At 41.9% G+C, this 23,953-nt stretch overlaps 1 protein-coding gene across 3 annotated transcripts in view; it reads left to right on the top strand.

Annotated features, from left to right (window-relative positions):
- LOC119651282 (protein similar) overlaps window positions 1-23,953 on the top strand; it is a 549,699-nt gene that overhangs the window by 357,527 nt on the left and 168,219 nt on the right. The gene's annotated exons all lie outside the window — the stretch shown is intronic.

Genomic DNA, 23,953 nt, shown 5'->3' with positions numbered 1-23,953 from the left:
AGATGGTATTTTCATCTATTACTTCTCATCCTCCTCCTCTTTCTTTTTCTTCCTGTTTGTTTCTAACAATGTTTTTCAGCTCGCTCCTAGAGTTTGTTCGAAGCTTGGGAGTTTTTTTTACTATTCTGCGCCAACTAGCTCAAGAGCGACCCACTTATCAGTCAACCTAGGATATGGGGTCCATCGCGCGGCATAACCCACAATGGAGTTGCCTTCCTTTCTTAATCTGACCTATGCACTGTCATTTCCATCTTCTGGTCAACACGTTGGTCCGTCTCCTAAGGAAGTGACTGAAAGGTATCCAACTGTGATCTGAGAAGGATCTCTGCTCAGACAGTCTTCAGTTCTATACCCTATGAATTCCATTGTCGGTTATTAGGGTGATATAAAGGACCTCCTCCTAACCGTCACAGTTCTCCGAGCTGGACAAAAGGAAATTTGGTGTACTGCCCCTGTTATACGCCGATAGGTTTAAAGAAATAATAAAATCAAAGACTGCCTCAACTCTCTCGTTGATTTCCGAGCTGCCCCAATGCGGAGGCTTTACATTGGCGTCGCAACCTATCAAAAGGTTGGCCTTCTTTGCTGCTATGGTGCTCGTCAAATGGTGTAGTTCTTCTGGCGGAGTTGATCGGTCGCGAGTCATGTAAGCCGGGGAAATATTCAAGTTCTCCGCCCCCGCCTGCTCCAGTTTGACCGCGACTAGGTTGCTGGAACTCAGGTCCGGGCAGACAAAAACGTTCAGATTCTTCTTCGTGAGGATACATGCTCTAGGTCTGTCCTGATCAGCATCTCCTGTGCTGTGGAATAACTTAAAATATTTGCTTCGGAACCCTTTAATGGTTCGGTCGCTCCTGACTCAAGGTTCCTGTATTAGTGCGATGTTGATGTCTTGTTTTAGGAGAAAGACAGGCAGATTAGCCGAGCCGAACTTGGGGTGCTGCAGATTTACCTACGTCACCCACAGCATTATTTGTTTGCGTCGGGGCTTTGTCAGTCCCCGTCGAATCATCGATCCTCATCTCCTCCAACGGCAGCGACCATTGGATTCGGGTCGTCGTCCGGGTGTATTAGTTCGATGTCGATGCCTTCCTCTAAGGGGAAGACAGGCAGATTTGCCGAGGCGAACTTCGAGTGCTGAAGATTTATCTACGTCACTCACAGCATGATTTGTTTGCTTCGGGGCTTTTTCAGTCCCCGTCGGATCGTCGATCCTCATCTCCTCCACCGGCAGCGTCGATTGGATTCGGGTCGTCGTCAGGGTGTATTAGTTCGATGTCGATGCCTTCCTCTAGAGGGAAGACAGGCAGATTTACCGAGGCGAACTTCGAGTGCTGAAGATTTATCTACGTCACCCACAGCATGATTTTCTTGCGTGGGGGCTTTGTTAGCCCCCGTCGGATCATCGATCCTCATCTCCTCGAACGGCGGCGTCGATTGGATTCGGGTCGTCGTCCGGTTTTACAGAGCGGAACAATTTTACTTTTGCGTTCCCCACTCCGAACTGCACTTTATAGTCGACCTTCTTCAGGCATTCTTTGTTTATACGGAATAGAAAAGGTTGGCAATTTGTCTGGGGTTCCTCATCCTTGATAACAACCCAGTCGTCCATGGGAATGCTGAGGTTTTGAAGGCGGAGGAATTGGACAATGGAATTCCTTATCCATGCGGATCTTCGGCAACCAGATGCGAGTGACCGGTCTCCTGGAAGATTCCCGTCGTAGGGGATGACTTTGAGCTTTTCGCCCTCCTAGGCGTTGCTTATCTTAGCGATGCGCGAACTGAGAAACTCCCTGGAGAATTGGTCCTGACAAGCTATAACGTGGAATCCACGGACCACCTGAGATGAAATCAAAGCGGATGGATCTATTGTTGGCCTTTGGCGTCTAGGAGATGCTCAATAAGTATCTTCGACAGCATGGCCTCAAGACTGGCCACATCTCCGGCGCTAGTTTGCCATTAGCTTGTGTTCTGGTTCGACTTCGTCGTGAGATGGATTGCATTGGAGAGCGGTGGGCTTCGCCTTCTGCTCGTCTGCCAGGCGTTTGCTTTTGTATTCTTCTACAATCGCTTGGTATTTAGCCAGGGTTTTTCCATCCCGCTCGTCGACAGTACCGGCATCCTTATTTTTAGTAATCTTGCTGAGAATATACATCGCCTTCTGGTATTCACTCTTGAGCAGAACACCAGCGGACCTTCGCTTCTTAGCCGGTAATCGACGTTCTTGTCGGTCGTTACTTTTGAGGGATCCCTCGACGTCAAGGGTTTCGGGTTAGGAGTATTATGTCTGGTAATCGCTACACCCAACTTGACTGCAGGGGATTAAAGGCTGGAAAACATTAGTCTGCCTTTTGCCTGGAGTGCGTGTCTTGGTCCCACGAGTAGTCTGGGAAGAATATCCACCATGGCTGGCCCAGCCACCAGGGTAAGGGTCTTATTTGAAACTGAAGGTGCCCAGGGTATTCAGAGTTCGCATACTAAAGACCAAGCTCCTCATTGGCCATGCAGCCCTCGGCGTTTGCTGTTTCTCCTTGGCTTGATTTTTTGGAAAATAAAACATTATTCCAACGACTTTCTAGCCAGACGTTTAATTTTCCAAAGGAATACCCCGTGTCAGACGAAATTGGCCTCAGGGTCACTTTTGGAATACGGATCATCAAATATTACTATTCATGGGAATATGCCTTACCTAGCATAGGAGAATCTGACGTGAAAAAATCCAGGAAGCTCCCAAAAGTAATTAGAGATTTAATCTAGGTTAATGATCTTTACTTCCGCCAACCGTCCCAGTTGTACACTTGCAAAAGCTCCAAAATCCCCAAAGCACCATTTCACTGCCAAAATAATTCAAAGGGAATTCAGTCCAATTATCAACACCTTTCTAATTACTCCACTTTAAACCTTTTCCCAATATTCCTGATGTCTGCGCAATGAAAGCCCTATTAACCCTAATCCACGGTTGAAGTATTCAATCAAGGATAAAACATAATGCCTGACCTATATAATGCCTAGAAACCCCAACTCCGAGGTTGAGAAAAGCCCGCATCTTGAAGTGAAAATTGGAATATTTGAGACCTTTATTACTTTCCAATTGTGCCTCCCTAATTTATTCGTACAGCAACAAAAGGCACGCAGGCATATACACGCATACAATGAAAGGGTCTACGACAAGGACTCTCTTAATTAAAAATCATTCCTGCACCCGTGAAAATTACATTTATCCTCTCACTCTCCGGGCCAAGTGGAATTCCTTTTATTTTTCCCTTTTTTCTTCCCGGTTTTGTAGATTCCTTAGCGTTTTTTTCAGCGCTCATACATAGGTCGCTTAGTCGCTCGTCCTTTTCATTCTATCCTATCCCTGCCTGCTGATTACAGGCCCGGAAAAAATATACCCAAATAAGCTTAAGAGGGTCCCCGATTGTTGTAGTGCAATTATCTATATAGCCGTAGAGTTGTAGAGAAATTAAAGTGAATAAGGGAAAAAGTTAAGAGACACGTGCGACCGAAAATCTTGTATCTAAATGTCTATCTACACGTATCTATCCCTACAGATCTGACTACCCTCGTTTGTATATAGAAATGGCCGTGAATTGCGCTCTGTTATGTGTTCGATATTGCTATATATTAACTGCTCCTGTATATGGTTTGCTTGTATAGAGGTTCTGCTGTGAGCATTCCCAATCGAAGTGAAGTACGGTCGCAGAGGCTGTATAGTGGCCCAAGAAAAAGCACTGGCAAATGTTAAGAATCCCGGATAGGATGGGTCGGGAGTAGGGCTCAATGAAAACCCTATCATTCCTGCCGGTTCCCTGCGGATACTCAGAGAAATTACGAGAAATTTTTGGGGAAGAAAGCTCCCATACTCTACACATTCCGAACAAGACTTTCACTTTCCCTAACGTCGTTCACTCTGATGGTGTGTGCCTGCTGCACGAAAGGCCTATATAACTTTTATCCTTCGTGTGAAATGGAAAGTTACCCACAATGTTTGGAAGTTTTCTCTGAGGAGGTTGATATGTTAGATGGAAATTATGTAGGTCGTCGTGGATTTTTTGATAAGTTAGCTTTTCGGAATGTCTGGAAATTTTGTTTGAAAATTGATTTCTTGAGTTTTGTGCATATTTTTGTTCGGATAACGTCCAAAAGTTAATCCTAGTGGGCGGATAATGTAGGTTTCCTAATCTTTGGATTCTGTTTTTATCTCTGCTGTTCGAAAAAGTTTCAAAACTACCCTAAAAGTCCTTTATCCGGAGTATTTTCTACTTCTGTCAAAGTCCAATACAGTGACATTTTCACAAGTTGATTTCACTGCGTATTTACGCATCGTTTTCAACATTGCGTGATTTCAACCGAAGGAAGGAAGGAAGGAAAGCCTGTTTCGTCATACCCCTCCACCTTATCAGGTCGCATCCGCACAAAGCTTTCTCGCTTCCAACGTGTTTGTGAACCAGCTGTGCTGCCCTACATACACACGTAATTATATACATTGTGCAGGCCTACTTCACAGGACATGAGGGTAGACACAGGAGTTCCAGGGAACATGGGAAAACCCGAAGGGGTAGTAGGTAAGCTAACCTAACTGATGTTATCCCCGTTCCATAAATAGAACCTAACAGGATGCGAGGCGATGCTTTAGAGGGTAACTGTCGCTCGCGACCTTCCTCATCCCTTTCTATGCCAGCAAGCCTCAACATTTTGTTGTTGCCCACGCGTTTTTGTTGCTTTTGTCGATTGTTACAATTTTAGATTGACTTTCGGGCCAGCTGATTATGTTTTATATACATGAAACTATGGGAGCTGACTGTGTGTGGAAACGATGGGGGCTTTTTCTTCGTTTTTCCTGAGGAGCAACAACAACAGACCAGCAACAAGAACCAGTTTCATCATACGCACAAGGAGCAACGAGCTTACAGTCTGACATAGGGCGTAGGACTTTTGTTCCTGCCTTTAACGAATTCAATTCCCAGTTCCTATTTACACGTTCCGAGCGTTAGGCAGATGTTGTTGCGCTTTAGGTTGTTGAGATACAGAATAAGCAAAAAAAGAAAAATATTATCAAGTCCTTTTTGCCATTCTGCCTTTAGATTATCCGCAGCGAATCGAATCTTTAAGTGAATTACGAGAAGAGAAAATTCGAAAAAAAAGTTTGGTAGTGTCATAATTTTTGATGAAGGAGTGCTTAAAGTGCTGATGAATGATAAGAAGCCATCCTTGTTTTAAAGAGAAAGTTCGAAAGTGCTTATTATGAAATCCTTGAATATTCCATGAGGATAATGGTTCTCATCATTGCAGTCCTGGAAAAAAAGAAATTCGGAAAATAATCGGGGATATGAATACCGAGAGGGTTGGCTTTGGAGCTAGACTTGCATAATTAAGGATCTGGCAGCAGAGAGGAACTAGGCTACACCCTCTCGATTCATCCCTTACCGAAACAGTTTCAGTGTTAATTGTGCACAGGAAAATTCATAAAAGGTAAATTGTGCTGCGGTTAAGCGGCCTTTGACGGTGATGGTGTAACAACGCATTAAACGGAAGGTCCTTGGTGTTACGCAAGTTTAGCTGGTATGCTTGGTAAATGCAGTTTTATAGAACATGTAAGCTCATTACACACTGGTTTAATTAAACAGTTTATTGTACTCCGGAACACCACCTTATAGATGGCGACCGAAATTGCCTACCTATCCCTGGATCTAAGGACACTTTATTGCTGAAACAAACCCTAACTTCGCCGGTATATCCACTTTAGGAACAACTGGAAGAGTAATTAGTGCACCCACATTTCGTCCTTGTCTGCGCTTACTCAAAATATGTCATTGATTTTTGGTTATTATTATTATTCCAGCAGTAAGGGTAGCTTTATCTGCCACCTCATAACGTCTTACCTGTACCTTCATATCCAGGTGCTCGAAATTGAGACACTCCCTGAATTCATTAAGGAATCCAAAATGCCTGGCATCACAAAAATCTTCTCCTACGGAAGAACATCTGAAATTCTAAGACAGGTTCCCAAAATGATGTCACAAACAGTTGACTCATGACCCGGGTTCCCCACCCCCCCTCAAATTGCTGGTAGGCTTAGTTTTTGTGGGCTGTAAATGTAATACACATGTTATATTGTTGAGGAGTTTGGACGCCACTCTTATTGGTACATGTTTTCTCGCAGCTAGGAATATTTGGGGGATTGAGTATGATTTAATATAGCATCCAACAGATACAGTAATCTGAGTTACTTTATGACAGAGAACAGAGGATTCCTAGGACTAAACTTTCTTTTTGTTATCTGCTGAGATGATATGAGTGTTTTGCTGGTATTTTGTTTTCGTCGCTATGAAGGTGGGGAGGTTTCTATTAAGGCCTTTGTTTGCGGAGCGATATTCACTGTCTCCTATGTTTTGAGCCGATTGTAGATGAAGCTCCAGTCGGAAGGGAGTGGGAGAGACGACTCTTGAAATCCTTTTTAATGGACACATGGATTTGATATTTAATCACCACAATTGGTTTCGTCTCTCCCAGCTTAATCCAAGTTCAATCTATTCTAATCCCCAGCCACAATAGCCTGTCTTCCGTCTTCAAAATTCTCCCTCCCTCATCCCTTGGCTGTCAGGCACCATTTCATCCATTTCACGGTAGCAAAACTAATTCCGCTTGTCTTTCACATATTCCAAAACATATCCCCATTACCGCATTCTCATTCACCGGCCGCCGGACGACCAATATCTTTTTCGCGCATCTTTTTCCAACACTGTTTACCCCATTCAAGTTATTTCTAGATTGTCAAATTCATGAGGTGAATGCTCCAGATATTCCCTTATTTTTCTTGTTGTTGTTTTTTTGGAAGTCACTCATTTGCACCAGGGGCATTCACAAAATTATACATTAAACAGAGAATGGAGAATGTATGGGAGACATCCAGTGGAAGAGGAGCGAAAATAGAAATGTTTTTTGTATGTGGGGCGCCGACTTTTACTACCGACATGCCTAGTCTATTTGGCCTCTAGAATTTTCGGGTGCAATGACATCCCCTAGTGGACATATCGAATTTCCTTAGACAGTTTTTGTGTTTTAGCTGCGTTGATTTTGGTATGGGAATTATAGGTTGAGGTGATTTTTATTGGTAGGGAGTGTTTGTCGTCTTGGGATGTTAGATGGTTTCGATGTTGAAGAAATGGTCGCTAATCATGATATGTTTAACCTACTTAGTGAAGAGCGTCGGGTATCGTTCTCACACCTAATAATCTGTAGACATATTTCTTGTAGGGTTTTCTTTGTTGGGATATATTTCGGAGGCTAGTGGCCTATAATGGCTGTCCCCTACTTCGGTCTACTTGAGTAGGGCCTTTGAAACAAAATTGGGGCTGACAGTTTTGAAAAGAAATTTCAGTAATTTGAACCCCTAACATTTTCTTGGGGTTCGTTCATTTCGCACTCAGCAAAGGTATGTGCCCTGTTGTAACCGGAGAAGTTATGTTATGTTAGTTCATGATTAATCTGTTGCTCATACTTCGGCATCCGCAACCTTTAGATAGTACCGAGAACTCCGGAGAGGCGGAGATCTACCTCTTCTTCTCATTCCAATCTTTTAAACTTGGTCCTTGATAATTCCTGAAACTTCGTCGGTAGCTTTGGTTGGGCGTCAACCTCTCGATTTCATTGCCCTGGGCTCGAATCCTGCTTGGTCATCGCCAATTTTCTGACATGACTGCACATTTTCAGCTGCCAGATGATGCTTGGTATCAGATGGTGCAGGGACAGGATACACCAGCTCCCTAGTTACGCTTTCTTCAAAGAATCGTTAGTGATGCTGGCCAGGTAGTTAGCACTGAGTCAGGCGGTTGGAGAGTATTCCAAGAATATAGTCAACTCGTAACGCTATCAAATTGCTATCATAATGCAGTTAAAATGATCCTTTATTCTGAAAGATTATCCTTTATCCTTTCCTGTATTCTAGAAGGGCCTCTTTCCTAGAATGTGTGATTAATCACAAATACAAGGTGAACACGTGCAAATATTCTTAGAAGGCACAATTAAGTGCTGGTGGTTTTATCCGGGGGATACCCGCCGTGTCGACCTAACCCTACGGTAAAATCAGACTCCCGCTGTGACTGGTACAAAAGTAGCAGTTTACACTGAGAGTACGTTCAACATTCATATGGTGGAGGCCTGCCTAAAGCCTCTACTGCAACAAAGGTCACTCCTGAGTTGTCTAGCACAGCTCCACGCTTGAGCCCAAAAGGAAATCTGCGCGCGATGTGGCCAAGAACACGTCACCAAGAAATTTTCCTGAGTTATGTGATCTTGGAGGGCTATCCTGGTTGTCGCGATGCCAAATAACTGCTGATGAGATAACTTCAGATGAGTCCCCATGCAGACTTGGGTCAGATCGCCTAAGGCCTTGGAGCATTTATCTACTGCACCACGACCAACCAGTCAATGTAAATACAGTGTTTCCCGGTGCCACCACTTGCAGGTTTTCCTTGGGCACTTAGTGTTCGCTCAGCAGATAGGGTTTCTGCCCCGGGTGCCTTCCCGTCACCTCTGAGCACTACGTAAAATGTGCAGACTAAACTTTGAATATTTTTCCGAAGATTAGCTGACCCAGTGCCTAGTACACTGCCTCCAGCATAGAGTTTAGGTTCGCACTTTGACAAGCATTTTTTTGAGTCAAACGCAGCAAAGATAACATCTTTTTTCTATTTTTGTCTCTAGTGAGATATAGTATGTAGCAGTAGCTCATTCAGGTAAGAAGGGTTGTATCTTCGCCTCGTATAGACATGGGATTTGACAAGGAAGCCATGGAATTGAATTGGAGGAACTCGTTAAATTTGGCTTTTAATGTTGGAGTTTAAAATTTTGAAGAACATACTTATCAGAAAAATCTGTCGAAAGTTCTTCATGGATCTCACTTTTCTTAAGAATAGATATCGCTTCGATATCAGACTGCCCCTTGGGAGTTGTACTTGAACTAGGGCGGCTAACTCGGCGGCGATCACTTCTCGATTGCCCCTGTTTGTGACTTGTGTTTTCGAAGAACTGTAACGATATCTTGAAGTAGCGAAGACTAGGTATGCCAGGGTATTTTCATTTCCCCAGTTCTGTATGAAGCTGTTTTCCACCGGAATAGAACGCAGTTTTTGGTTTGGTATTTCCGGTAATGGTTGCTGCCTTGAACCTGTAGGCAAGAGACTTTTTGTTGTTTCTAAGATACTAAGTGAATACCGTTTGACAGATCAAATCGGGCTAGACCTGTTCAGCTTAGGAGCATGCAATCTTCGGTCCAGGGAGCCTTAGCTATCATGTTGTTCATCCCATCTATCTCTTATCTTCTTCATTGCAAAACGTTCCACCTGGCTCCACATGTCCTCGCTTTGTCGCATAGCCTCCATAGAGGCATCCAGATATGCTCAGTCTACTCAAACAAAGAAGGGTGGTTACTGCCGTTCCCACCTTATGTGGAAGAAGACACTGTGATAAGCGTCGACAACTAGTCTGTTGTAGTAAATGTAGCTAAACCACAATGATTTCCCAGTTTTGCGCAAGTACCCATTGGGTAGCTAGATTAGGTGATCAGTTTCCTTAAGGCTTCAATTGACCCAGGGTCGCATGTCTCTGATGACCGCATCCTAGTCTTTTTCATCTTTTTTAGGTTTATGGGGAAGTCTATCATCTTAGTACCGCTAGTTCTGAAACAGCGCAGTAGACGGGCGCTACAGGGGAGAATCCCTGTCTGCTTCCGCTGGCGGGCCTGAGTGATTGTGGTTTACTTCTTTGCTTAGGGCATCAGCCGACAGTTCTGAAACGTTGATATGGGTGGACTGAATTGCGTTCATTAAAAAGCAACGTTTACTGCTGTTCAGCGTAAACGTTTTACAACCTGTTCGAAGAAACCCATCATCGAGCTTATCAGCAAACCGAACTATAACGCCATCTTGACTCACAGCGAACCACCATATAGGGAATCTAGAGACCCAGATCAAAGGTAGAACTTTGAGCCACTTTCGATATTATTCTCATTATCGGTTATTCTTCCTGGATTTCATTAAGTAGAACAGTCTCAATGGTCATAGTTTGGACAATGTGGTCCCTGTAATCGGTAAGTCTGTATCTGGCTCAGCCTGCAGTGGAGGTGATACATTTCCAGTAAAGTCTTTTCTAGAGATTGTTGGCGGTAATTGATCAGGTGCTCGTGGTATGGATAGTGAAGCACCTATCTTTGTCGATATGTTAGAAATACGTAAGGCTCGCGAGTATCGCCAAGAGCCCTTTTGTTGACAAAGCATATGGAGCAGGGCCTTGTATTAGAGCACTTCATTTAAGATCGTAACGATGCACTACAGTACATTGAAGGAGGCAATGTGGTCAGCATTGAGCTCGCCCGTGATTATTACCCTGATTTGACTCAGGTACTCATTCACGATACCAATTCCTCTGCTACCAGTGAGATTTGCACCGCGACCGTCATCTGTGAGAGCCTAGCGCTCTAACCACGGAGCCTTCCGAACTATAACCTTCTATTATTTACTTTAACGACCCGCCAGTCGCTATTGAGATAATAATTTTGGCATCTTCCTATGAGCTACAAAGTTCTTTTGTTTGTCACGTTTGCCTTACGAAGTTTGTTGTTGAATAAAGCCTACTTTTGTGCTACGTGGGCTACATATAGCGCTTGAGTTTCCCATCTGCTTTTGGCCCCGGGTAATAAACGGGCCAAAATGGCTTCAGCTCTCTCTTAAGATGGCACGAGCGGCGTACATGGACTGTGAAACCCAAAAAGTCGGTTTCTTCCTTTACAGACACGCGCTTATCCCAGTTGGTGTTTAGTTTTTTCCAAAAGGATGTCGAAAACAATGCGCAAAGGCTCTGGTCGCCCCTGCATGGACGTAAAATAGATTATATCGGTGGCATTTTTAAGACCCAGGGGCATATCCATGATCTCGAAAAGTCCAAGTATTGTAATTACTGCAGTTCTCTCCGTTTTTATAAGGTCTACCTCTGAAACCTGGATTTAAAAGTATGCCCCCTATAAGTCTACTTTAGGAAAGAGTGACATTCAGGCATTGTTCATCAGTTGAGATTGCAATAGTCGCCTGTAGGACAGCGTTCTCGGGATTTCGACGTGACCACCTGCAAAAGGCTGGAATACGGGTTGCTTGATGGACCGGTCTCGTCTAGCTGTTGCAGTACGTTCCACTCTGGAGTTCTAAGGGCCTTGAGTTGCGCACTGAGTGGTTGGAGAGGTTTGATGAGACTTTCGATGGGGACGAGGTAGTAGCGTTAGTCTGAGACATGGGTTCAATTTCCTTTTTTTTTGGCTGCCTGCTGGTATTTCAACTGACAGCAATGTTGATATTGATTGAACGAAAGTTTGCTAGACGTCTCCAGTGACGGAAATTACGTTAGTCTCAAAGATGCGGCTGCACCTTTCCTTCATCGTGGTAAATCTCGATCTGCTGATCTGTTCTAGCTTTGGCATTGCGAGCTGTTTTAATTGGTTTCACTGACCTGTCGGATGTCTCTCGAAACTGTGATGAGTTGGGATGATGGTTTCTATATTTCAGTGAATTCTGATGACCGGTTCTAAACTGAGAGAAGGTTTGGAGTTGCTCTCACAACGAAGAAGAATGCGAGGCTGCGTCGGGAAAGCCCTGCATGCTACCAAATTTGACGGCTTTCAATATGTTGCGTAGATCATCGGACCCGTTGTTGTCTGACAGATCAGCCATTTGCCTTTACAGCTGCTTTTTATCTCCGAGCTCAGCATTATTCAGAGAATCTTTCGAATCATTGGTGCTTTTAGAATTGCCGTTTGCGTGTGCAACTGCTCAAGCCGATTGAGCTTTATTTTTACTCTCGGTTAAAAGGGAGTGTCGAGCAGCGTGAAAAACGTGTCTTCTTTAAAGGCTTCTGCTATCCATCCGGGCAGCTCACCCGACATTCGGCATGCAGATTGCGTGGTTGTTTCTATGTGTGTAGCGCTCGCTAATAAATCACGCTAATCTTCTGGTTAAAGAGTGTCAGCCTCACTATATATAGACCAAAAAGTCAGCATCCAATTGACAACTACTATGTTGAGCTTCGTGAATGTTTCAAGCACAATACCACCCCTAACATTCGCTGTTCGCCTGCTCCACTTAAGGAAAAACGCATTAAAAGTCCTTGCAATGGTATTAGGACCAGGACCTCTTTCGTCCAACACTAGAACCTTCAACATTTGCTCATATTTGACGGCAGAATTATAGCGGCTGTAAATCTAGATTCTTTTAAACTTCGCCTTAATTAATTTCATTGCAGAGTGTCCTCAAGCTTATAACGCTGTTTGGCCTATTTGTTTCTGGGTCAAATGCCAGTACCGTGATTCCGACATGGTTCGCTAAATGTGGCCAAATTGACGCGATTTTCGTGGATGGTGTGCAAAAGTACGTCCTGCGTCGCCTAGTAACGGTTGAAGTTGATTTGTATGAAGCTTATCTGCAATTCACATTGAGAGATGTACTCCTGCTTCCTGTATTCCAAACACCTATTGCTGCCTAAAATGTACAGATGATCCGCACTCTCTTTTCTTCGATAAAGCGGACAATTTCGATTCGTTTTGTAATCGCTACTGATGTAGCTCTTCCGCCTTTTCGTCTATATCTTTGGATTATATAGTGATTTCCTGCCTATTAGCCCTTATGTCCTTCTGACATAAGGACTTTTCAATTTGATTGAAGATTTGTCCACGGTTAGCTCCTCGATCTCTTGAGGTCCAACTCATATTTCATTTCTGAGGTCTGACGTGCCTAAAGTTCTCCCATAAATTGGGGAGTGTTAGTTTTGCCTTGTTCCTTCTTAAAATGTTCCTATGATTTCTCATCTTGTTTGAAGATGATAATCTCCTCCAGTCATATCCTTCTCCTATTTTGAGGTGATATGTTTTTCTAGACTGCCGCATCCTCCTCATGGGATCGTGCTTTCTTCGTAAGTACTGTGACTATGGGCAGTTCGCCACAATTTCAATCATTTTCTTCATTTTTTCGCTTTTTTTGGAGTTAAACCCTCTCTTTTTTGGGTTGATTCCTTTTCGATTTTTTGTCTTTTTTTTTTTAGCACGCTTTACAGTCCTGCGTTGAATTAGACTGATAAACTCACAAGTTTCCATAATTTTACTAGCTAGTGTCATGAAAATTGCTCCCGAATAATCGTAGAGTCTACATTTTTCCATCTGATTTACCCATTTTTCGTTACTTTTCTAATTTTTCCAACCTTTATACGCCCATTTCTAACTACTGGCATATTTCTTTTAAAATATTCGCCACTCTGGAGGTTAAAGTTAATTTTTCTCCTTTTGCACTTCCCAATATAACTTACTGGGTCAATATATATATGTATATCTGTTCACTCCTTTATGGAATATAGGGCATCCATCTAATCTTTCTTACAATTATTATCCCTTATTTCATTGTGAATGAGATTGTACTTCAGTTTCATTATCATCACACTTAATGCTGCGCAAGTGATAAGCCTACAGCAGCGGAGCAAGCATAAAAACATCTATCAAACTTTCGAGTCCAACCGACGCTCAACAAACTCGACGATTGCATTCAATGGCCATTCTTTAATTATTTTTGAATGACATGCCTGGCATCTTCTTCTTTATTAGTGAAATGCAAAAGCTTCGAATGGAGTTCCAAACAGCTTTTTGGTAATCATAGGAACATTCCATTTGATTATTAATCTCTTATCGCTAAGAAATGTCCTTGCTATTTTTTGACGGCTTTTCTGAGGTTACCTGAGTGTGAATTTAAGAGTTGATTAAATAATTGACCATTCGATTGCGCGATAAATTACTTCTTAAGGAAAGAGGACATTTAATGCCTTGCCTAGCTTTTGGACATTGTTTCATAAATGGTTTCAACCGTAGGTTACCACAATGGATTGATGCCAGTCAAAATAATAGAGAATGAATGAATAATTAGTTTGCCCATTAAATCCTTTGTGTGTAGATATTGGAATTTGGATTACATCCTTTGTGTCTATTAGTAATTACTGTGTCTGTTTCCCATCAATTGTCTGGCAACTCGGTAAAGGCTGGAGGGGGCAGACACCAGGAGACATTATTGATTTTCCTATACAAACTGTTATTAGTTTTACTAAACAAACCAAACCAGGCTAGCTTCCATTGTTATCGAAAAAGTGTCCTTCAAACTTCTTAAAAGAAGTCCTGGGGACTAGTTAACTCATCAAAACTCAAACACTCAAAACTAACTACCAATAAACTCATAAAGAAACTAAAGGACCTCCTCAATAAAAAGACAAATTTTAGTCTAATTGCATTCATAAAAAAGTAGATAATAATTAGGAACGTGGTTCACAGTCGGCCGAAGTTCAGTATGATGGGGAGTGGCCCAATGTAATATCGTAAAAAAAAAACCCTCAAGGATGAGTGAATAAATGGGAAACAGAGCGCGGTCAGTGGTAATAAAATTGAGGTGAAGCCATAGGCAATCGTTATATTTGGAATTTTATTAGACTTGCTAAGTTCCGAAATGTTTTAAACGTGGGAAGGACACATGGTGGTGGAGGATTTTGAACAGTGTGGTTGAAAAATCTAAGGATTATGGTCTGTTTTTTGTTCTCTTGGAACAAAATCGAAAATAATTGGATTTGACGCTTCTGACGGTCCCTGACAAAGGAGTTTGTGGCAGGTTTATCTTCTTCGAAATGTATCTGTCGTTTGGAGATATCTCCTTCTTGTGATCCTTGGGCCATTTTTGGATGCTGAGGGTTGAACGATTTTGCCTACCTCGGTATCCCCTTTTGAAATTGCGCAAAGGACACTATGAGTTATGAAAGATTCTGCTCACTTCTTCATCCTTTTTTCCAGGACTCGATTCATACATAGAGTTTACTTTATTTATGGGTCAAATTTTCTAATCACGCTATACCTCCCAGTCAGCAGGAAACGAAAGCCTCCAACCACGAAAGGAAACACCTACTTGTAGGTCTCGAAAGCCAGAACCTGCGAGCCTATGATGCATGTTGAAACCCAAACGAAAACAAAGGATATCATTTTAACACAATCAAAAACTTAGCAATGGCGATAAGCCAGCAATAAACACGAAACCTGAAAAAAGTCAATACGAAATGAAAAAGCAAAGGAAGAAAAAGGACTAAAGGAAAAAAACGAAATAATAAAGAAGAATACTCAAGAGGCCTCGTTGAGCAAGTCCTGGCTGTGTAATAAATTTCAGGTGAAAGGTTAGATATTGATTGGGAAATTGAGTGTGTAGGTAGGTCATGTGCGGATTCTAACTATAATTATTTCGTGGGAGGATGACAAGGATTACCGTTTCAATCGATTGGATTAGAATATGAGAGCAGGCAATCACTTTATCGATGTTTTACGAAGCTTTTTTCTGTTTTGTTCAAAATGTTGGTTGAGATTATTTGATGAGTCCTTTGTACCTTAATGCTTCGAAAATAGAGAACGTAAACCTGAAGCCGATTATACTTTTCTTTGCAAAAACATTCCAGAAATCGATCGGGCCCTCATTTGAGGATTATTCAAGCAAAACAGTGATTTAACACAAATTTTCTTGAAAAGTCGCTTTAGTCTAGGACGCTCCGGATCAAATTGCGCGTTCATCGGCCTCCAGCGGATGCAGGGCTTCAAATATCTGAAACGACCTCATTCCTGCAGTCTATAAATTTTATAGTCCCTCATTTCGAGGGTATATTCTTGATCCATACATTTCTAAGGAATGCCCGCCTTGCTCACTACTATTTTTTTACACTTTAAATAATAAACGATCCACCTCATGAATTCATTCATTCGACAACTTTTGAAAGGACGAAAAATCCGTTTAAATGCTCAATTGCATACAAATGCTATTTTTCAACAAGACATTGACGATTGGAAAACTAACTTTATGAATAAAACAACAATTGCCTTTGTTATTTGCTAGTGGACAATAGGAAGCGTGTATCCTTAAAACTCCTTATAGCTCGGTTGGCCACCACATGCATGAGTCAGGAGCGTTTTTGGTGAAGCGAAATAAGACTTTTGTCTAAATTTTACTACGTAATAAACCTCAAGGATATGTGTACCATATAAATAGTGGTTGTTCTGTATAATGTATCATAGTATGATCCCATACGGAAAGTTTTCTTAAATGTCCCTTTCTTGGCGTTTGGTCGTCATCCTAAGTTATAAAGAGTCTTCATCTTATGCTATTTGTTATTATTGCTCATCCCTTAATCTTTGGGGTTTTAGCCTGAAGCGTTCAGAGAAACGTTTATATCATTGAATAAGGCAAATAGTTGATGGCAATGTTTATTTGGGAAGATGTGTAGAAAGTGATATCTAACGGTAGTTTTGTGCCCTTAGCTTCAGCAAAAGGGTTTTGAATTATAGCTGTTGTGGGGTATAATTAGTTTTCAGGTCATTAGACGGCTTTTGAAGGCAGAGGCTAGGGTACAGTTGAGTATTTAACTGGATAATTGAAATCAATGCCTGATTACAATGAAACAGGATAACGGATTGGTCCTTTTTCTTCAATATAAGTTCTTTAATATCTACCTTTCTCGATGTTCAAAGTTAAATGCTTGGATTGCGACAGCTTCACTCATAAGATTTCTGGGTTAGTTATTCGTCTCTGTCAAAGTGCGTAGTCTCCTTATCGCAGTTGCAACAGTGCAGCAGCTCGACGGAAACCTTTTCTCCATGGATTCCTTTTCAAAGTTTTATGTAAAACAAAATCAAACAAAACCTTATCAAAATTGGTCGGGGTATCCATACATGCAAAAGGGGGGTGCACAATTTTTTCCACCAAATATAGTCATGTGGGGTATCAAATGAAAGGCCTCGATTAGTGCTTTTTAAAGCTTGTCTCAGTTCTGACATTTACTGCAGAAAAGGGGAAGGCAACGGGTGGAAATTGGTCACTCCTTTTAAGGACCGATTCTCAGAACCTATCCAACCGAAAAATCTAAAAAAAAATCTTCATCAAAATCAGCCTTCTTTATTAACGTTTGTTTTTGAAGAACTTATTTCATCTGTGGTTACTAGTGCTTCTATGTGTACACGGAGATACCGGTAAATAGTGTAGACCAAGGCTTGGCGCTTTTTATACGATTCATTTGCCTCTATCATAAAACCTCCTGCCCTACCGTGTTATAACTTTAATCCAACCATCATTGCATCATCACCGCAAGGCGCCTTTCATTGTCTTTGACAGTCACCCAGCATTTAAAACCATAGAGAGCGACAGGACAGACAACAGTGCCGAGCATTTTGGATTTGAAAGGTTTGAAAGGTTCAAAAAACGTCGGTGAGAGTCGTCTTTTTAAGTTCCCTGAGAAAATTAGGCTTGCTTATGATCTATTTGACCATTAAAAGCATTTAGTTTTTGGGAAGTAGATCTTTTGCTGTCAAAGGCTTATCTAAGTTATTGTGCGGTACTACCAATGTCCGCACTAGTTTCAATATTTGTCGAACATTGTAATTTGGTTTTTTGTTGAAATTCTCATCAATAATGTGTCCTTCACGATTGCTAATTGCTTGTTTGCACTTCTAGACCAGTTTATTGATACCATTTCGCCAATAAAATCTCAGCCGGGTCAGGTTGGTTTTTTCGTCATTGACTTGGCTGGACCTGGAATGGAAAAAATAGTTGTTATCTTACTTCATTGAAGTTTATTTAAGGCTCTTTAGCAAGTTCTTTTCAGGTGAATTGCTTTGCTCACACGGTGCAGTTAGGCGAGAAAGCTTTTTTTGTTGACAGTCTTATTTTTTGTCAAGCATTTCTCAGTAGGCCACACCTTCCCAGTCCCATCAAGTTATGGTCATTGTGATGTCGATAAGTATTCCTATGCAACGCAACATCCTATCCTCCGTGTCCTGTTGTTATCACTTATCAAATGAGACACCAATTAATTGAAGATTTCGGAAGGCGTGGCTTCTTCAGCCAATTTTCCGCGTGTTTGACGATCATGCTCATTTCAACATACTTTAAATTAGAGCTAGTGGAAGTAGCCGCATTTTGTCAAAACTCGTAGATTGATCATGTCAGGTAATTATTGCAAGAACGTAGACCATTTTATCAACCAATTATTCGGGTTTTGAATCAGACTGCGCCGAAGTTGGAGGATGGCTTGGGGTTGTTTTGAGCTCCATGTTATCGAACATGTTCTGTTTTTTTACCCTTAAGATATGAAGCATTCATGCCTTGATTTTTTAATAAAAGCCATGGATTGAAGGCGTGGCACGATCTTAATCCAGTCTTGATTTATTCAATGGTCGCCGTCATTCAATAGTACCGCGGAACGTCGAAAATGGTGATACATTGTTTGGAACGAAATTGTCATTTCCATCGACACAACTTCCAGAATAAACCGAGCATCAGAACTGAGTTTTTAAATAAAATTTCTCTTTTGTCGCTCCTATAATATCACATTTTTCTGGGTAAGGTTATGTTCTATTGGAGATCTCTACTCTAATAGAGGCGCACTTATTATTATTATATATACTGTTACCAAAGTTTATACTTCTAGAATGAACTTAAGGGGGGTTTTCGGGTAAATTTCTAAAATATAGTAATACCATTATTAGCTTGGGCTTGTCCTCATTTCCCCGCTGATACACACGAAAGCTCGAAGACCGCTTAGTTAATGTACGACCCCTATTTTGTTCCTGTTTACCCATTTCTCCAGCACAGTTGCCTATAGTAGAGCCACATACAATAGTATCGAACCAATCACTCCCGTGTGTCCGGATGGTTTAACTGGTTAGAGCGCTGGGCTGCCATACGGCCAATGCATGACAATACTCAAAGATGCAACTCTCACGATTTTTCCACGCTGAGTGTAACCCCATAACGAGCCCAGATGTTTTTATTTGGGCTGTGATCATAGGGTGTTATGCTAAGGATACTAGGCAACATCTTCGTGTTCATTACCGTGAGTCACCGTTCATTGCGTTTGACAGTCGGTCGGCGTTCAGAACCATGGAAAGTAACAAGGCGGACGACAATGCTGGAAATTTTGGATTTAAGACGTTCGTTGATGCATCGATCACAAAAAACGTCAGTGAAAAACTTATCCACGTGGTTGTGAGGGACTACTAATTTCCGCACTGGTTTTACTATTCCTCGAACATTTTGGATTTCAGTTTTTTGTTAAAGTTTTTTCTTTTCCTAAATTAACCAATAATTTATCCTTCATTATTATTCATGGCCTGGTCGTACTTCTTGACCAATTTTTTGATGCTATTGTGCCAGAAAAATTTAAGTTGGGTCGAGTTGAAAAAGCTTTTGGGTCAGGTTGTGAAGTTAAGTCGTTGACTTGGTTTGACTTGCAGTGGAAAAAAGGGTTATCTTGGGGAGTATGACAGATACGGTGAAATGCTCGATTGAAGTTTATTCAAATCCCCTTCGAAGAGCTTTGTTTAGCCGATTTGTTTCGTCTACACAGTGCGATTAGGTGACAAAGCCGTTCTTGTCGACAGTCTTGTTTTTCGTCGAGTATTTTTTCAGTAGGTCACCCGGCCACAGCAGGTGATGGTGTCTGCTCTTCGTTTATCCTTTAAAGGAAAGGGAGCAATGACTGTAGATGTAAAAGAGTTTGAATTTTTATTAGTTCCAGTTATCTGTACTGACAGCCCTGCTAACTATCCTACAACAGTATCAGCTGCAATTAGATTATCCATAAAAGGTTCACGTAGACACCTTATCCTGCTTATCCTTCCACAACTTTTGGTATAACAAGCGAATATATACCAACGCCGAGACTTGCTAAAAAAGAAGGACATATATTGTCGGGTATTATCATAAGAAAATTTAGAACAGTTGTCAACTGGCGAATTATTTGGTTGGTCTGGCTTCCGATCCAGTGAAGCTTCCGTTTGAAGTATGTAGGTTTCAAAGGACAACGTCGTTCTCTGGATAATTCCCCAGCATTACGTATGCATGAGAATATACAGCTGAGTTGAAAAGTCAGTGCCGTATAACTCCTAAGAAAGGAAGCAGGGCTTTGTCAGTTACCATTCAGGTTCAGTTACAGTACCGCGACAATATCGCAATCATTGATTGCCAAATTTTCTAGTACCGCCATTCAGTTTCCAAAGGATGGTGACTACACTATGCTGGCAACCATGAGTAGGCCACTCAACGACTCCCTGTTACCTATGGTAGACGCTGACACCTCGGATAAAGATATGCCTGCCCTTATTTCAGTATTGCGATTAGTTTTCCATGCGTCATAGACTTTAAGACCCATATAAGAATGAATGCCTAATAGTGTGATTGCGTTTGCCAGGATGCCCTCCAGGAGGCACGAGTTTACCTTCTTATAAGTGCTCGTGATATCAAAACAGACAACTATTAGATGCTTTAATTGGCTTTCGCCCAGAAAGGCTAGAAGCAGACGTTTGCTGCAGTTATCACGAAGGTGCGGAAATTTTTCAATGGAGAAACCTGGTCTTCATTTTTGGGTTTACCAGTTTCGTTTAATTTTTATTAGTGAGGTATGTCGAAAGTGTGGGTACCTGGCGCTGAAGGGACTTTGCCGCTGCTTATTACGATGGGCAACTTTTCGGCGGGAAAAGTTTGACTAACAAAGGAGGTGAGAGAGGAAAAAAATTTCCTTGAACTGCAGTTTGTGCTGATTCTAAAAGCTGGGGATGGCCAAACTGACCATATCTATTTTTCATGGTTAATGACGCCTATCGTAAAGCGACACCTTTGTTAGGTTTCAAATAAATTAACCTAAAAAAGGTGGCCTATTCCGGATTTCAATTTTGTTTTATTATGTCAGATAGAGACACAAAAGTTTTTCGACTTTATTTCTGGTTGTGTTTCACATGCATTCGGTTTCGTTGTCTGAAAACGCCTTTCCTTCATGAAGCTGGTATTCCTTAGCCTCATTCATATTTCATCTTGTAGAGTAGTGTTTCCTGTCCTTTCCTTTGATAGTATACTTCAAAGACTTATCTGTCCTCATGCTCGTTTTGGAACTTATCGGCTCGTAGATGATTCTCTCCTAGAAGTCTTTGGACCTACGGGCCTTCACGGTTATATGCTGAAACGTATTGCCATCCGAGCTTCAAAGGAGTGACTGTTCCTGCCTTTATGTGGAATGACAATCTCTCTTCTTTCTTCTTGGATTAGTTAAGATAAAACCTTGATGGAATATGGAAGCAGTTGACTTATGGTTTATTCTCTGGTTCCAAACGAGTAAGACAGAATTCTTGCGATACTCTTCCTTCTTGTGGTGGCTTTTTGTCACCAGTAAGCCTTGCAGATTGATTAATTGATAAATTTAGGGAAAGGGCTCTCAAGTGGCATCTGACCGACTAACTGCTTATATCTAATTCTGATTAATAATAATAATAATCGTTGGCACAACAATCCATATTGGATCAGGGCCTTGAAGTGTGTTAGAGCACTTCATTCAAGACCGTAACGGTACACTACAGTAGACTGTAGGAGACAATGTGGTCAGCATTGCGCTCGCCCGAGATTATTACCCTGATTTGACTCAGGTACTCATTCACAGCTGAGTCGACTGGTATCCGACGTCAAATCACGATACAAATCCCTCTGCCACCAGCGAGATTTGAACCGCGACCTTCCGTACGACAGCCTTGTGCTCTAACCACTCAGCTATCCGGACACTAATTCTGATTATTTAGGATTATTTGCCCAAATTATGAACTAGTTGTTTTCCTCCTTCCGTTAGATAGTACCATTTTTGCCACTTCGTATTTTTGTTTTTTTTTCTTGTGATATTTTTTGGTTGTTCTGTTCTTGCTATTGGATTCAGCGTTGAACGAGGCTGGAAGGGAAAGGACACGTTAGCGATAATGGGTCGTGACAGTTATGGACCACCAGTTTCTGTTTATGGATTGAGGGATCCGCACCCACCTGAGACATGGTGTGCAACTTCCTCCCGCTTTTGTGGTCTACCAGCCTTTGGGAGAGAGGGAGGAGGGGGGAGGGCATTCTGGGTCTCCTCTCAAACTAAAGGTACACATAATTTCGCCAACATACATCCTATTCCTCCAAGAGAACATCTTATTATGTGACGCCTGAATTTCCTTTCGTCTCCTAGTTGGAGGCGCGACTGATGTTTTAAATGAAAAACAACGTTCGTCCACTCTGAAAAACCCGCTAGTAATGGCTCATCCTCCAAATTCTGTTTCATGGTCATCAATGTTGCCTCACTCTTAGTCGGCTCAACATCATCGTGACCCACTGCCATCTGATAGAGGGGCTCATATTTTAAGCTCGTGGGGGTTAACATATGAAGGAGTAATTTTGCATAAATGCTCTCCATCCAGGATACTCCTCAAAATCGGTTCTGACGCCGACTGCCGGATATTGATCTCTAGGAGCAGTGTTTCAATTAGACAAGACTGAAAACGAATCTTTCACTGACTTTTACCTGGACATGTAAAATTCGTGTCCAGGTTACATAGACTACCTCACGATTCAGAGCTAATAGAAACCATGCCACGTAGTTTACAATCGGAAACTATGCGAGCTCTTTTTCCTATCCACATCTCCATGAGAGATGTTGGTTCAACAAATTTGGAAATCAGTGGAAAAGTTCGTTAGTCCGTGGGGAGACACGTTCCAAAGTGCCAACGGTCGCAGCTGTTCTTTGACGGAATTTCGCTTGGATGTGCTGACCCGAAATTTGTATCTTTACATTGACATACATTGACATGAACATGAACCAACCGGGGGTAGTAAACCATTAAGCAAGACCACTTTATAGTCTCAATCCGATCATCATGTTTGTAACGACATTGTATGCATTTCCTTGGTCGGCCTGTCGCAGGACCTGCCACCAAGAAAGATCAGCCGACCCCGCTTGTGAATGGGACAAAGGCTAAAGAAAAAGAAGAAGAAAAAGGCCACTTTATAGTCTCTCTCGTCGTGGAGAAGTTCCTCTGTGCCAAAATCGGTCGGATTCTGGCTTCGGGCGTTCTCGAAAAATTACAAGGCGTATGATCTCACTTTGTCAAAGGGACAATGGAGTTTGAGGTGAAACATGTCAAAGTGCCTATATGTCTTGATGAGTGTGAGAGGAACAGTGTCTCCTTGAAGGAAGCTCATTCTTTCCTTCTCGATCGGAGGCTTTTCAATCACTTCCCGAAATCAAATTTATCATAAGCCTAGACCTGAAGAACCTGTCTTGGGTAATTCCACTGAATGAGGCGTCCAAAGATAGGACCGCCTTCACACGCCTTCCAGAGCGATCGCTCTACCAATTTTTGGAAACGTGATGAATTTGGCTAATGACATGGAGGAATTGGAGAGTCAAAAAGTCCTCTTCACAATTCCGAGTCTGCGTAGCACATGTGTATCCGCCTCTCGACGGAACATTTCAGTAGAGATAATTTGGACCTTCGCAAATATAACGAGTCATTACAAACTGGTTGTTTGGGTTTTGACTTGGTCAAGAAAATGCGGTGCCAAAATGATGTTCAGACCACTGTTGGCAGTTACCTGGGTAGTTGAAAAACGAAAGTACCTCTATAAACAATCGGAGTGTAGAAGATTCTGGGTAAAGGTGTAGATTGGGAAAGCCGGCAGAATCCCTGTATATGAGGTTCAGGTACAGGGGTTACCATTAAGAACGCCCTTTTTTAAACTTCAATTAAAACGCAATGTTTAGATATTTATTTATTACTTTTTTTATTGTTTTGAAGAGAATTTAATGTCATTAATTGTGGAACTCAACATCTTTCATATGGCCGCCTTGCCAGCGCCGTCAGGACCAAATACGAGAAACCTAATTTTCTATGACTTTCAAACAAACATACGGCTCTATTTCGCCAATTGACCGTCCAATGTTGTCGCGATCGTCAAGTGTTATTGGTTTGTTGGAGTAGACCAGGGATTTAACATACTCCCAAAGAAAGAAGTTATGGGGGCTAAATCCAGCGATCATCATCATCATCATCAACGGCGCA

Source organism: Hermetia illucens, chromosome 3 (genome assembly GCF_905115235.1).
Source record: "Hermetia illucens chromosome 3, iHerIll2.2.curated.20191125, whole genome shotgun sequence".
Classification (NCBI taxonomy): domain Eukaryota; kingdom Metazoa; phylum Arthropoda; class Insecta; order Diptera; family Stratiomyidae; genus Hermetia; species Hermetia illucens.
The sequence above is the reverse complement of the archived record's forward strand: the minus strand, read 5'-3'. Positions and strand labels throughout refer to the sequence as shown.